At 45.8% G+C, this 15,739-nt stretch overlaps 1 protein-coding gene across 7 annotated transcripts in view; it reads left to right on the top strand.

Annotated features, from left to right (window-relative positions):
• The window catches only part of MTMR3 (myotubularin related protein 3), a 76,584-nt gene that overhangs the window by 18,306 nt on the left and 42,539 nt on the right, over window positions 1-15,739 (top strand). For 6 of the 7 annotated variants that reach the window (XM_063173242.1, XM_063173241.1, XM_063173235.1 and 3 more), the window contains one exon: window positions 13,945-14,020. The gene's annotated coding sequence lies outside the window, so the exon portion shown is untranslated. Of the gene's footprint in view, window positions 1-5,522; window positions 5,542-13,944; window positions 14,021-15,739 lie in introns of those variants that run through there. The other variant, XM_063173237.1, reaches the window with a different exon arrangement.

The raw sequence follows: 15,739 nt of genomic DNA, 5'->3' as shown, positions 1-15,739 counted from the left end.
CTGTGGTCCTGGCTAGGAAGTTGCTGGGAACCTTCCCAGGTGGGTGCAGAGTGATGGTTTGGGTGCTGAGTACACAACTCCAGGCCTGAGTGCCCAGCTGTGCTGCTCAGACCCCTGGTAGTGGAGTTGTATTTCCCAAACATGGAGCAGAAATACTATAAAACCTGTGAGTATTCAAAAACCTGAACTCTGGGGCACAGAAGATCCTTCTGATGGCTTGAACTCCTTTGTTTTCCAGCCTTTTGAAAGTCCATGGACACACAGAGCAGTGTGGGAGCTCTGGTGGGTGCTGTGGGTCCTTAGCAGCAGAGGTGCCATAAAGGAGCAGTGCAAGGACTGACCTGCTCCAGGGCTCCACGCTGACTGCAGGGTTTAGGAAGAGGACTGTGAAAAGTTCTGGGTTCAGGGAGTTTTGTCCCCTCTAGGTCACTGGGTGAGGGTTTATGGGAAGAAGAGGATGGAGAATTAGGGAAGGGAATTAAGGATCATACATTTTCCAAGGGAGGCTGAGCAGAAGCTTCACAGGTGATCACAGTGCTTGCATTTCCTAATGTGCAACCCTTCACTGCATGGTTTTTATGTAGGGCTGCTTTAGGCTGCAATTGCAAGCTGATTTCCATGTTGTGTGTGAGCAGTGAAAATACCTGCTGGGTCATTAATGCAGGGCTTGGGCTCTCAGCTTTGCCTCCCTTATTTATTTACTCACTGTGCAATTCCATGTAACAGCTTAGGCCAGAAATGCAGCACTGAGCCTGTCAGCCTGTCAAGGGTCCCTTCCCTTACAGCAGCACTTCCACACCAGTGCTCTGACTTCTGAAATATGTGAAATAATAAAATACCAGACCAGGCCACTCTGTCCTACCTGTTCTTGCAGGATCTGATTTTCAGCACCCAACTCAGTAGGAACTGGAGAAGAGAAATCTTTAGTTCAAGCCTCAAGTTGTTCAGGCTGAACATGGAAGTTTGGCTGTAGGTGCTGGTTCATGGTGGCATTTTGATTTTGGAGGCCTCTCCCATGAGGGAATTCCTGTGGAGCAGTTCTTTCAGCTGGAGCTGATGCAGAGATGTCACATCTCCAAGCAATGACACACAAGTGGTACTTTAATAAACATAGAGACCATGGATCCTTGTTCTTCCTTGACAGACTCATCTGAGCTTCCACCTAAGCTTTCCTGCATAAAGATGTAATCTTCCATCCAGGAGAGGAGTTGGGCTATTTTTTGGCATTTGAATCTAAATGAGCAAAATTGTGCAGGCTCTGAAATACAAGACCTGAATGCTGAGGTTGTTCCTGCAGCGAGCTGTTATTTATCTAAATTACAGATGCTTTTTCATCTCAGCTCTGAGCATTTGCTTCTAGATTTGTCTTCACATGTAGATTTGTGTTACATCAGCTGCATAACCTTCTGAAATAAAGGCTTACAGTAAAAGCAAGGCACACTTAAGTATTCTGAGCATTGTTCTTGCCCTTGTTGTTTTTGCTCAGAACATGAAGGTTTCCTTTGCCTTTGAGTATTTCTCTGAATTTGGTCTCAGATTCCAGCTTTAATATTGGAATTGATTGTCAGGAAAGGATGTGCCTGGTGATCCTCAAGCCTCATCTGGATGAGTCCAAGGAACAGCTGGATGTAATGGGACTGTGCCAGGGGGGCTTGCACTCCTGGTGTGCTGCTCTCCACTCCTTCCAATTGTTCTGGGGTTTTTTTTGCATATTGATCTTGGTTCTTTGTACATTCCCTTTTGCACTCAAAGGGGCAGAAGTAACTTCTGTTGTTCTGTAATTGGATATTCAACCTTGTTTCTGTGACATAGATCTGGTGAGGAGTTGGTGTCTCTGAAGGAAAGCTTTCTGGGAAGTTCATCCCCCTGGCTCTGATGGCAAGTGTTCTGCAGGCAGCCTGGAGAGTTACGGGAAGGGGAGGAATTCCTGCCCTCTCTTGGTTTGGATTTTGACCAGACATTGCACCTCATAAGATGTTTAAGGAGGTCCTTGAGTACCTGAGCAAACAGAGGCTCAGAATTGTGTTTGTTCATTTTCAGCAGCTCCATCCTGTGTGTGCAGCACGACCCAGGTGTCAGCTCAGGTCAGGAGGGGCTTTTGCTTTCATTTCATCAGAGGAAAGGCAGTGAGGCAGGACCCAAACCCCAACGTTTATTGCTCCTTATTTATGTTATAACTACTTTTTAAAACCAAAATTTGCCAGATTTACTTTTTCACTCCAAGCAAATGCACCTTGAATATTTTATTCTCATGGGTTTAATGCAGATTTCTCAGAGTTCATGTTTAGTAAGTACAGACTTGGTTTTGATACTCAGGTGGTTATCAGAGGGTGCTTCAAATGGAATGATAGAGACCAAAAATAGTTTGATTTAGCTGATCTTAATTTTACTGTGGAGTGCCACTTGTGTGTATTTAATTGAAACTTGAGATCTGCAAGTCACAGGTAAGAACTGCAGTGTTACAAATGTGACTTGTGCTATTTTCACTTCTTTAGGAGAGCTTGTGGATTAATGCAGACATTAATGCACACATGCTCTTGTGTGTTTTTAATGCAGACATTAATGCACACGTGCTCTTGTGTGTTTTTAATGCAGACATTAATGCACACATGCTCTTGTGTGTTTTTAATGCAGACATTAATGCACACGTGCTCTTGTGTGTTTTTAATGCAGACATTAATGCACACGTGCTCTTGTGTGTTTTTAATGCACACATTAATGCACACATGCTCTTGTGTGTTTTTAATGCACACATTAATGCACACATGCTCTTGTGTGTTTTTAATGCAGACATTAATGCACACATGCTCTTGTGTGTTTTTAATGCAGACATTAATGCACACGTGCTCTTGTGTGTTTTTAATGCACACATGCTCTTGTGTGTTTTTAATGCACACATTAATGCACACATGCTCTTGTGTGTTTTCAATGCACACATTAATGCACACATGCTCTTGTGTGTTTTTCTAACATGCAATTTAAAGGGGACATGGTAAACTTACTGTAAGAATGGTTATAAATCTCTGTATTCTTTAAAGAAAGGATAAGTCCTGCTGGCTGGTAATGATTTAAATGCAAAAATTGAAGTGGATAGCTGCAGTCTTGCATATATGGCATACATATTTTTTAGAATCTGGAATTAAATGAAAATTACCTTCCCTGGTGCATCAATAACAGAGTGAGCTGTGAACTGCTCTGACTTCTGCAATGCCTGTGGGAGAGATGTGGATGTGTTGTGTTTGGGTAATGTGATGAAGAGCCCAAACCTTTGTTTCTTTAAAATGATGATTTATCTCTTAATTGCAACCAAGTCTTTCTTAGTAAATTAGGTTTGTTTTGAGTCACACAGGGAAGGAGTGAATGTTCTCTAAAGGATAAAACATTTAAATGACTACTTACATTCCTTGTACTGTTATTCTTCCTTCTCAGGGTTTGTTGTATCTACCAAAAGGAATGAGTTTCTGTAGGGAAAATAATTGAGAGAGGTTTTAAAGAAGTGTCTGTATATACTGATTTGTTGTGCTTTTGAAAAGGTCTTCTAGTGTAAAATAGGATACTGGAGGAATATCTCTTTTAGATAAAAACTGATCTGCTGCAGAGAACTTGGTGTGGTCTGATTTAAGTGAGCAGGTAGGAAGGGAAATCTTCCTGTTCCCCAGAGAAGCTCATTCCTGTTGGAATCATTGTTTGGGTGGCAGGATTGACCAAAGGAGATACAGGTACCCTATAGAATTAATTCCCTTTTCCACATATGCTGGTACCCTTCTATAGGATCTTGGACTCCAATGGATTTTAACTTTAAATAAGAGAAGGGTGAGGCTGTGGCTGTTAACAGGAGCTCTGTCAAACCTTGTTTCACTGTCAGAGCTGCAGAACTCCATTTCAATTCCAGCTGAAACTCTGTGTTTTGATACACATCCGTGCCTCAAGCAACCACAAACCCTTCTTTGGTGTCTCTGCAATGCCTGAATATATTTAACTTTGACTTTGTGCTGTTTAGTTTTTAGAATAAGCATATTCTGTTAATCCAAGTAAATTCCTTCCTGGCACTGAAGGGCTGTGCAGCTTCAGTAAGGGAACAAGGCTGTGTAGTTTCAATACTATGGAGGTTGTTGTGGAGAAAATATTTTGGGGTCTTGTCCTGAACTCAGCCTCCCTGGGCAGCCTGGAGACATGAGTTTAGAAATTGTAATTGTTCTTGCCTTTGACACATTCAAGATTTGAACATTGCAGAGCATCTAACTTGATTTAGTTGATGGAAGGCTATTGGGCCTAAAGATCCATAAAAGTACAAAAATATGTGTTAAAGTCAACTGGTTCTGAGGCAGCCCTGTTGTGTCTCTGGAGGAATGCATAGTGCAGTGTGACAAAATTAACTGCTCTGTTAAAGACCTCAGTACTTCACAGCAGATACTGCTAATGTGTGTAATTGATCTTCCAAACCAGCCACGGGAATTGAAGCCCATTAAAACATTCCTTGAGGCATCTCAGGAGCTGCAAGGCTCCTCCATGGGCTCCTGCCTCCCACATCAAAGGGCTCTGCTGCCTCAGTCCCTGCTGGCTGCTCTGCCGAGGCTCTTGGTGAGATGCAGATTCACTGGATCCTCACACAGCTCCGTGTCCCTTTCCCATGTGCCTTCATGCACAGCACCCTTTGGAGATTCTTTTTCTTTGCCTGCTGTTTGTTTGAGTTGAGGTCTGTCTCCAGCTCTTATTTAAGTGCAGCCTGTGAATGGAAAGTAATATTTTACTGTTACATTTCCTGCTTCTGAAATTAACTGTGACTTTCCACAAGTGGAAAAAGATAGGAATAAACAACTGTCTTAATACTTGGAAGATACTGATGAGGGGATTTAACTACAGGAGGGAAAGTATTTGCTTTTCCTCCTTTTTATTTTTGCTTTAGTGAGCTGATGAGTTCTAAGGCCAGGCTTGGAGCACCCTGGGACAGTGGGAGGTGTCCCTGCCCATGGCACAGGGTGGCACTGGATGGGCTTTAAGGGCCCTTCCAACCCAAAGCACTCCATGGTTCTGTGGATCAGCTGAGCAGGGAAAGGCCAGGAAGCAGGGAAAGGCTGTTCATTATCCAAACCAGTCTGTCCCTTGTGATCTCAGTGCAGGAATTAACAGGAGAAGGCATCAGAGCCCTGAGTGTGTCTGAATTCCTGTAGGGAGCCTGAGCTCTTCCCTGCTGTGCCTGGCTGAGGCAGTGCCACTGGGAATCCTCTCCCTTTGTGGGTAACTTGACTGGGACCTGCAGAAAGTTTGGAGAAGCTGGAACTGGCAGGGGATGATGGAAATGCCTGGAGGAGCTGCTGCCCAAGTGCAGGGAGGGCAGGACCCTGTTCTGGTAAATCCTGGGTGTGCCTGGAACCTGCTGGGTAAACAGGACCCAGCAGAAAGCTGTGTGCAGCCCCTGGAGCTGCTGGGCTTTCCTGACACAGCCCTTGCTGTCCCCTTATCATGGACAGGCACACTTGGCTTTATCTCCTCCACACTTGCCTGCTGCAGTATTTGCACACACGGAGCCTCTGGTGAATGGTGAGTGCTCTGGGTGGCTTGGCAGCCTCGTGGGTGATGGACTGCTCTCTAGGAAACAGCTTTTTGTGAGCCTAGAAAAGCTACTCTGATCCTTGATGAGTTCCTGAAATGTGCAATTTAGGGGTCACTTCATCAAAAGGGGTTGCTTGTAGCTGAATAAAGCTGTCTCTCAACTTGGGTCAGCTCTTTCAATGTGGTTATTTTATTCTGTTCAGGGTTGCTTTGCATGGGCTAATAAGGGAATACCTGAACTCAAGGCTTTTCTTGGTTTGAATTAATTACTGTTTTATACTGTAAATAATGCTGTGATCAAACATACTTGTCCCCTGCCATGGTGATTGAAGGGAAGGGCTCTTCATCCTCAGGTTCCCAGATTGTGGCAGAAATACATCAATTACTCCTAACAGCCCCTTCAGTTCCCTTCAGTGCAGAGTGCAGTCGTGTGCTTGACAGCTCTGAAGTGGATCAGGGCTTTGGGAGGGTGCTTGGTATCTGAACTGCAGACTCTGCCATTCAAACTGAAACTGCTTGAATATTTCACAAAATGAGCAGGCTGAGAGGTGAACGAGCTAATTGATTAGTTCTGTGAAGAAATGTCATTTCTGCAGGAGGTGAAGGGATTCTTAAGCTGCCTCCAATTCTAGAAATCTGAAATGTCTTGCAGTTTTTCAGGCTGTGCTGCTCTGGAAGCAAACAACATCTCCAGCACTGCAGGGTGGTGGTTCCAAGATCTGCTCTCTGGGTTAGTTCTGTGTTGTGTTGAGGAGCTGGAATATGCCACGATGGGTCTGAAATGCCAGAGTTGTGTGAAATGAGGAAGGGGTGTTTTGTTTGGGGGGAATATGGGAGCTGTACCTTTCTGCTGGCTCACCATGCTCAGGGAATAGCTGCATAGTCTGTTTTAAAGCAAAACCACCTTAATACCACATCCAAAAAGGCACTTTTGGAGTGTGCCACAATGTTACCAAGTGCTGGGTTAGTTTGAAATATTAACTTGCAGTGGTGTAAGGTGATCCAGTGTGAGCCTGGAACACAGAGCCTCCCAATGGCTGCTGTTCCTCGATGGAGGGTGAGGGTGGATGTGTGCATCTCCCAGGCCCTCCTTGACAGCACTGGTCTTTTCAATGCCACTGAAGAATTAATGGATTAAAGCTTTACCCATAATTACATTGTGCAAGGTGTGCAGGCACAAGAAGGGATGTCTTGTTCTAGGTGTTGCTAACAGCAAAGAGATTTTTGTGTGCTGCCTGCCCCAGGCTGTGCAGCACAGCAGAGCTGGAGAGGGGCTCTGTCAGAGTGTGGAGGGACAAGACACAGGGAATGGCTCCCAGTGCCAGAGGGCAGGGATGGATGGGATATTGGGAATTGGGAATTGTTCCCTGGCAGGGTGGGCAGGCCCTGGCACAGGGTGCCCATCCTGGATCCCTGGCAGTGCCCAAGGCCAGGCTGGACATTGGGGCTGGAGCAGCCTGGGACAGTGGGAGGTGTCCCTGCCATGGCAGGGGTGGCACTGGGTGGGCTTTAAGGTCCCTTCCCACCCAAACCATTCCATGATTGCTGGGCCTTTGTTAGGTCCCCATTAGGTCCCCATTAGGAGCACCTTGTAATAACTTGGGCATTTATTTCTCAGAGCATGAATAGATTATTAATAACAGGTATTTGCTATTTCAAAAAATTGTCTTACAACAAAAGCATCCAGTGGTGTTTTGTTAAATAGATTTTCAAAGTTTTATGCCAGAAAAAGTGTGGTGAAAATGAGGTCAGCTGAGGAGCTGAGAGCTGTGACTGTGTGTGCTGTCCTGAGGAAGTTCAGGTTGGGAGAAAAGTCTCATGGCAGTGTATCTTGAAACTCCAGAGGAACTTCCAAATCACAGATTCTTCCTATTTTCAAGCCTTTCTCTCTGTTTTTTATTCCTTGCTGGTGTCTGTGGTGTTGCTGTTGGGAAGTGCGAGCAGGTGAGGAGCTGTCCTGGGCAGTGTGGGATGCTCCTGATGCCCTTCCAGCAGGATGTGCCTGCAGGAGGGAAGGGGATGGAGCAGTGTTTGGGGAGGATGAGTAAAACCTTGGAGACTTTGATTAGCAGCCACTTCTCCTTGTGCTGCCTTCCTTCTAGACAGGCAGAAGAGGGGAGGGAGGCTGACTCATGGCAAATGGGCTGTGAGGGCCTTCATGGAAAAATGGGAACTGTGAGGAGCAAATGATTCCTTCTTTCTCCATTATGCCTCTTCAAATGGAAACTTCTGCTGCCTGCTCTAACCTTGCTGCTTGTTTCATAACTCCAGTCTGATATTTCCCTGCATTTCATGGCCCCTTGGTTACCTGTTGGCATAAATCCCCTTCCCAGCACACCTGGTCACCTTTCCAGCCTAGAACCTCCACAAATCCTCTGGGTCTGTGTCCTGTCAGCTTCCAGAAATCCACATTCACTTCCCTTCCTTCCAGGTTTCTCCACAATTCACACTGATCTGTGTGGCTGTTGGTCCTTGGTAGCTGTTCCTCCTCTGTCATGAACATAAAATGGAGGAGTATGGAGTAATTGCAATAAAAGGAAAATTATAGATATGGTACAGAAGATCTGTGATGGGTAAATTGTATCCTGGCTTATGTGTGAATAATTGCAGCTTTTGGATCCCAGGGTTTTATCCAAATTAAAAAGGAATTAAAAGAAAAGAGAGCCTGAAGTTTTGAAAGAAAAAGTGCCATTTTGTTGTGGATTTTGGTTTCAAGCTTGCTGTGGTCCTTTGACCTGGGTTGATTTGAGATCAGTGAAGGAAAATACTCATGTAGCATCTTTTATTTGTGAGCACTTTGCTAAAAAGCCTCTTTTCTGGGAATAATTAATGCTGTTATCCCAGATAAATATTGATTTTTATTCTAGACATCAATTATGGAAAAAATGGATCTTTCTTAGTGCAAAACAAAATTTTTCTGTAATATCTGTTGCTATCAGACCCCCAGAAGTGTTTCTCTTCTTCCTCTGCCATTCCAAGTTCTGCTTTCCTTCCAAGATTTTTTTTTTTTGCTTTAACTTTGAACTGTTGCTTCTGCATTTAATTTCTGAAGAGTGCAAGAAGTGATCTTTAACAAATCTGCAAGGATAATCAGCTTAATCAAACTGCTTTAAAGGCAGATTAATGCCACTTCCGAGTGGGAAGATGAAGGAACCCAAATGCCGACCTGCCATTAGTGCATGAGTCAGTGCAGTGACAGATGTTGACAAAACTTTTTGGATGCTTTGGGCTCTTCTAATTAATTTTATTCTTCACTCATAAAAGCAGAGAGAACAGAAAGGGGAATGAGATCTTTGCAAAATGCTCTGCTGCAGGGCAGTTCCATGGGTGCTGTGGCAATGTGGGCTGTTCCCTGTGGCTCTCCCTGTCAGGTGTTTGAGTGTGGCTGTGTGCACACCTTCATATGCAGCTGGAATGGTGGCATTTCCTTCAGGGGAGGGGATGATGGAACAGATGGAGAGAGCTGGGCTTGTTCAGCTGGAGCAAAGGAGGCTCAGGGGGCCCTTGTGGCTCTGCACAGCTCCTGACAGGAGGGGACAGCCGGGGGGCCGGGCTGTGCTCCAGGGAACAGGGACAGGAGCAGAGGGAACGGCCTCAGGCTGGGACAGGGCAGGGGCTGGGGGGATTTCAGGGAATATTTCCTCATGGAAATGGTTGTCCAGCCCTGGCACAGCTGCTCAGAGATTTAACAGCACTGTGAATGTGGCGCTTGGGGACATGGAGCAGCTTGGTGAACACAGTGGTGCCAAATCAGTGGCCTCAAAGGTCTTTTTCAGCTTTAAAGGTTCTGTGACACATGGCACTAAAAACCAGAAAATGCCTCCCTGAAGATCAGCATTCCTTCTTCTCCATGTGCACCATTTCCAACTTTCTATGAAGGATCAGCCTTGCCCCATCCAGCCTGGGAGTGGCTGAGTCCCAGTGCTCCCATCCCTCTGTGCTTCCAGCTGACCACATCCCCCAGCTGCTGGGCAGCTGATAGCAGCTCTGTGTTCCTGCTCTGAGCACGCTAAGGGTTGTGTAAAAACAGCAGGAAAGGAAGCTCAAATCCACCAGGAAGAGCAGAAAAAGGAGAGAGAAGAGAAGAGAACAACCTGTGAGTTAAGTGAGCAGCCAAAGGCAGAGGTGATGAAAGAAATGGGGGCTGTGTGGTAATGCTGTGCAAGAGAAGGTTCCCCTCATGGCAGAGCTGGGCTGAGCTGCTTTTGAGAAGTTGAGAATGCAAACAGGAATGCAGAACTTCTCATCAAAAACCACACTTGCATCATGCCAGGTTGGGACATGGTGTGGCACAACCGGTGTGGAAATGCCATATTTTGGCAATGGGAGGGGAAAATGCATCTTCAAAATAGTCAATTAGTAGGAGAAAAGCTTCATTTGCTTGTGTTTGTTTACATCTTTATGAGGATAACTGGCAGCTAGAGAAAATCTGGATTTGTTTTTCTCCCCAGTTATTTTTCCCTTGTGCCATTTCCATGCTTATCAAATCATGGCTCTCCTGCTTTGGCTGATAGAGCCTTTCAGCAAAGAAACTGTAGAGACAACTTTCCAGTCACCTAATTAAACAAACATGTTGATTGAAACTTCTCCAGAGTGCTTTTCCTAGCAATTTGCCAATGTTTTATTAAAATAAATGTCAAGAAAAGCACTGTCACAGGCTCAGATAATTTAGATTTTGGAATTCCTGTAGTCCATCAGTGCTCAGAGTAGGGCTGGCTTTGAAGTTGGAGTGGGTAGCCCTTGGAATCCCAGGGTTGGGGATGAAAGTTTTACAGTTTGGAAACAATTATTTGGAATGTCCCCCTCCAGCTGTGCTATTACTTGTGTTTCACTGTGTGATTGATACACAGTGCAAATACTCTACTTCTCCACTATGTCTTCCAAGAAAAAAAACTGGAGGTGAGACCTTTGTGCTGAATGTTCACCCAATGCCCAGGATCCCAAAATAGGCACCAGAGCAGGATCTGAGAGCATGACTTGAAGGAAAAGTGAAGAATTCTTGTTCCCATCCCCTTCATTCATCCTGGAGCAGTCACTGGTGACATGTTTGAGTTGGGCAGGGACAGGATGTCCTTGGGCACCTGTGCTGGGATCAGGATTGGAGACCCCACCTGCAGAGCTGCCCCAGCCCTGGGCCAGCACAGGAGGGACCTGGAGCTGCTGGGGAGAGCCCAGAGCAGGCACCAGAGATGCTGCAAGGGCTGGAGCCAGGCTGGGAGAGCTGGGGGTGCTCACCTGGAGAGGAGAAGGCTCCAGGCAGAGCTCAGAGCCCCTTGCAGGGCCTGAAGGGGCTCCAGGAGAGCTGGAGAGGGACTGGGGACAAGGGATGGAGGGACAGGACACAGGGAATGGCTCCCAGTGCCAGAGGACAGGGATGGATGGGATATTGGGAAGGAATTCATGGCTGTGAGGGTGGGGAGACCCTGGCACAGGGTGCCCACCCTGGATCCCTGGCAGTGCCCAAGGCCAGGCTGGACATTGGGGCTGGAGCAGCCTGGGACAGTGGGAGGTGTCCCTGCCATGGCAGGGGTGGCATGGAAGAACTTTAGGGTCTCCTCTAAACCAAACCAGCTCTGAGGGTGTGACAGCCCAATAAAGGTGCTGCAAAGCCCGTTTTTAAATGACACACTTGAGTCAGGATTCAGTGAAAGGATCCTGTCCCTTTTCCATCTCCTCCCTTTGTCTTTCCTGATGGTGCTGATCCCTTCTGTGGCTCACACAGCTGAGGTGCTGCAGAGGAAGGGGTGGGAGCCCCTGGATTTGGGGCTGCACCCCTGTCCTGGGTACAGCTCCCTGGGATGTGTTCATTCAACAGCTGCTCCCCACAGCAGGAATTGGTGCTTTGGACCAGCAGAACTCACAGCAACATTTCTTCTTGCAGGCAGCTTTTCCCCTTATTTTGGCAGGAGTTGTTGACTTAGGAAGTGATAACAGAGGAGGTTCTTATCAGAGCCCAGCAGCCCTGCAGCAGGAATGCTGATGAGTGTTCAGGGGGGCTGGCTCAGCTCTGGCAGCGAGCAAGCGGAATTGTTACTGCTTATATTGGAACGTTTCTGTCCTGTTTTTAAACTTCTTGACAAAACTCTTGAGATTTGGTGGCTTCTTCCAAGCCTCATTAAAATCAATAAAAAGCTTGTTGCAGATTTTATGAAGGTTTTTTTTTTTTCCTCTCGTTTGGACTGAAACCACACAAAGTCAGTCCAGCTCCTGCACCCGAAATGTGTCTTGCCTTTTGCAAAGCAAATACGTGGCCAGAACAGTGTCCCTGAGGAGTCATTCTAGAGTTGTATAGTCTGCCTTCAGAGCTTTTTTGTGTGTGGTTAATAAACTTGCTCCATATTCCTCTCAAAGGTGACTTTGTATCAACAGGCAGCTGTGAATTTGAACTTGTTGAATGCTCAGGCTGGTACCTCACAGTCCAGCTGTGCCCATTCCCATCTGGGTGCTGGGATTGATTATCAACCCATAAAATTATTGGGATTGGTGTTTGACTTGTTGGCTGAAAGAGATTTTTTTAAAATAAAAACAAAGTTGACCTCTGTTGCAGGTAATGAAATGTTGCTTTTAGAAAACTGTTTTATGAAATGGTAAATCAAAGTTTAGCTGAGGTTTTGGACAGCTGGCATTGACACAGGAGCTTTCTGTTAGAGCACATCCTCAGCTCCCTGTTTGTGTAAATACTGAGATTCCATGAGATTCCCTGAAGTGTCCATCATGTGAGATGGTAGAATTCCTTCTGGTGCATATCAATTTGTATTAGAATCTTAGAATCATGCAAACCCTGCGTGGGGAGGGACCCCCAGGGATCATTAATCCAGCTCCTGTCCCTGCCCAGACCCCCCAACAACCCCACCCTGTCCATCCCTGGCAGTGCTGCCCAAAGGCTCCTGGAGCTCTGGCAGCCTCGGGGCCGTGCCCATTCCCTGGGCAGCCTGGGCAGTGCCAGCACCCTCTGGGGGAAGAGCCTTGCCCTGAGCTCAGCCTGAGCTGCCCTGGCCCAGCCCCAGCCATTCCCTGGGTGCTGTCCCTGTCCCAGAGCAGGGATGGGAGCTGCAGCCCCTGAGGAGTCTCCCCTCGGTCTCCGCAGCTCCAGCTGAACATTCCGAGTGCCCTCAGCCCCTTCAGACCCTTCCCCATCCTCGTATCTCTCCTTTGGTCCATCTCCAGCAGCTTTAGATCCTGCTGACATTGTGGTGGAACTGTCCCCAGCACCAGAGAGGCCACCCCAGAGCACAGCTGGCCAATCCCCTCCCTCACCCAGCTGGGCACAGCTCCCTGAAATGCACAATTTTTGATGCACAACTTCTTAAACTCTTCCTTTCCACTCTCTCAGTCCTAAAATTACATCTTTTTCTCTATTACTTCTTCTCCTTGTCATAAGCCATAAACTAAAGGACACAATGAACACAAAATACAAAAGTATTTTATTTCATTTACCAGAATGTGAAAATTATCAGTAGTTGTGGCACATCAAAGTACAGGGAAACTATTCCCAGCAGCAGGATTGTGTGGTGGAGAAGTTGGACTTTCCAGGCATATCCAGGTGCAGTGTGCTGCTGGGAGAGTGTCCAGGTTCCTGTGAGGAGCAAAACTTTGGGCACAAGGGGTGGTGTCCCAGCAGTCTGGCTGCTTGTGTGCTTTAGGAGCAATGGGAATTAGTCTGGAACTTCCAATTTTAGTGTTTGGTATTTTAGCATTAAGCTTTATGTCCTTCTGATGCCACAGGAGATATCTGTTGGTCCTGTTGGAGTGACTGCAGGAATGAGCTGATCAGATATTTTCTCCATCTCAGTTTTGATAAATGTGTGTTTCTGGCACACTGCCTCATTTTTGATGCAATAAATGTTTTGTGGAGCACTTGAAAATGCAAAGGAAAGGGCTTGGCAGGAGTGGCCTGGTGAGCATTGCTGATCCCTGGATTTTTGCACCTCTGCACCAAAGCACATGGGCAGCAACAGTTTGGGGGTCTGCACTGGCTTTCTTGGGGCCAGAAATTCCAGTGCAGTGTAAAATTAAACCCACTTTGAAGATCAATATAAATCCAGTGGGATCTTATATAAAACTCTCTCCTGTAGCTGGTATTGTGAAGTAATTTAGGCTTTGTTTACTCATTTATGAAAACTCTGAATTGCTTTGTGGCCACAATTTCAGAAGTGCTCCTTGCCAGAAGAGAGGCCTTACCCTCAGATATCCATCAGAATCCAGTCCTGGAATTCCCTCTCTGGGCATGTTAAGCTCTTGTTACAACTCCAAGGCACTCAAACTTTCTTTTTTTCCCCTTGAATTAATCCAAACTCCCCCCAGAGTGGAGTGCCTTGTCTACAATAAAGATTCAAAAGTGTTTTTTTCAAGGGAAGTTCATGTTTTAAAGAGTTGTCTTTGTGTTTGCAGCTGCCAATGTGAAGTATCAGAAGAGAAGAGTTGGAACTTTCTGGGACAAGAGAGGAGTTTATTCTCTCATTCTTTGGTAAGATCAGCTGCTTGCTTGTGGGTTCTGTGCTCATCATTGATTATTCTCTTAATTAAATCAAATGTTTTCCAAGATCCTAGATGAAAATTAGTATTTCACTGAGTTGGAGTTTGCAGCCTTTAATTATTGAAAAGGAAGGTTCCTGACTCTTAGTTGTGCCCAAACTTCCAACACAATTCTTTGTCCTGCTCCTGTTCCTGACCAATCTGTGTTGTCAGCTGCTCTCCCAGTAAATCCTGGGGAGAGTTGCTCAGTCCTGTGGTGTCAGGAAAGAGGAGAAACCTCCCTGTCAGGGACTGAGAAAAGGGAAACTGAGTATTTGTCCTTATCTCAGAAATTTCCTTCCACTGCCAAAGGGGGAGAGGTCTTTTCAGCCTGCTACAGAAGCATCTTTTGCTCAAGGTACAGCACACTCCTGAATATTCAATTCTCAATTTTTTTAATGTTCCTTTGCCAAAAAATTTGCATTCCAAACTCAGAGGGCAGCTGTGCCACTCTATGTAAACAGCTCAGGGGTCAGCTCAGTCTGATTTTGATATTAAAATACATGGAATTCAATCTGGATGGGGAAGGTAAGGGAATAAATGCTTGGATTTTTCCTTTTTTCCCTCCAGTTTTTCTTGCTGAAAGTCCAACTATATTTAAATATATGTGAATCTAAATGATCCTTTATTTAGCTAATCCTTTTTGTTTAGATTCACTGGCAAACAGATGGTTATTGCTACTCTTAATTATGCACATAATTTAAAGCAGAAGGTGCATCTGAAACAAAAGGTAATTAAGATGTTCCCAAAGAGGCTGAGCAGAGGCTGAGGTTGCAACCTTTGCTCATCATTTATCTTTTCAAGCAGAACAGAAGGATGGAGAATTAACAAGACCATTGTCTTTTTGGACATAATTTAACACACATGGAATTGCAGGTAAAAGGGCAGACAGTAAATTGATAACATCACCTTTTTTTTGGCCTCAGTCCTGACCAAACCCAATATTTGTACCAGTAAAACCAAGTTTTATTTCAGGGCTCTGTGTATAAGCTGGCTGCTGTTTTTATGTGATCCTGTTGATAAGGAGGAGCCTGAGTTAAGGCTGCTTTCCTGGCCAGGTTTTTAACTGAGCTGGGTTTGTACCTTTCCATTTCACTTCTGCAAAATGGGTTTTACTGTCAAAATGAGAATTCTCCTTCCATTCTGCAGTCCTAACACAAATTAGTATTTCACTAATTTGTGCAGTACTAATACTGCTGCTCCTTTTCCCTCGGTATTTGCATTTCACTGTCCTTGCTGTCTTTTAGAGCCTGTCTTTTCCACAACTTTCTCAAAACCTTCTAATTTTATAGATCCCAGCAGTGTGGATGAGCCTGAGCTTGGGTTTGTGCAGGACTTGCTGCTGGGCTGGCTTTGTCCCCAGCTGTCCCTTGGAGCAGCAGGGTGGGGAATGATGGAGGGTTCAGGAGTGCTTGGTTGATGGTATGAGGAATATTCTTTCTTCCAAGGCTTCTAAAGCCAGGAATGCCCTCATGAGGTGGCAGCAGTCCCTGGGAGCCTCCTGCTGTTCCCATGGGGACAGTTTGGTGAGCTGGGGATGGGTTAGAAAGCTCTGGGATAGGAAGAAGTGTGGGTTCAGGTGTGCTTTGGGCTGTCCTGAGCAGTGTGTGCTGCTCCCAGAGCTGTTCCCTTTTCCTTTTGCTCAGCCCAGGGACCTTGAGCTGCTGCAGGG

This window comes from Melospiza melodia, chromosome 20 (assembly GCF_035770615.1).
Source record: "Melospiza melodia melodia isolate bMelMel2 chromosome 20, bMelMel2.pri, whole genome shotgun sequence".
Taxonomy (NCBI): Eukaryota; Metazoa; Chordata; class Aves; order Passeriformes; family Passerellidae; genus Melospiza; species Melospiza melodia.
Note: the sequence above shows the minus strand (reverse complement) of the source record. Positions and strands in the feature narration are given on the sequence as shown.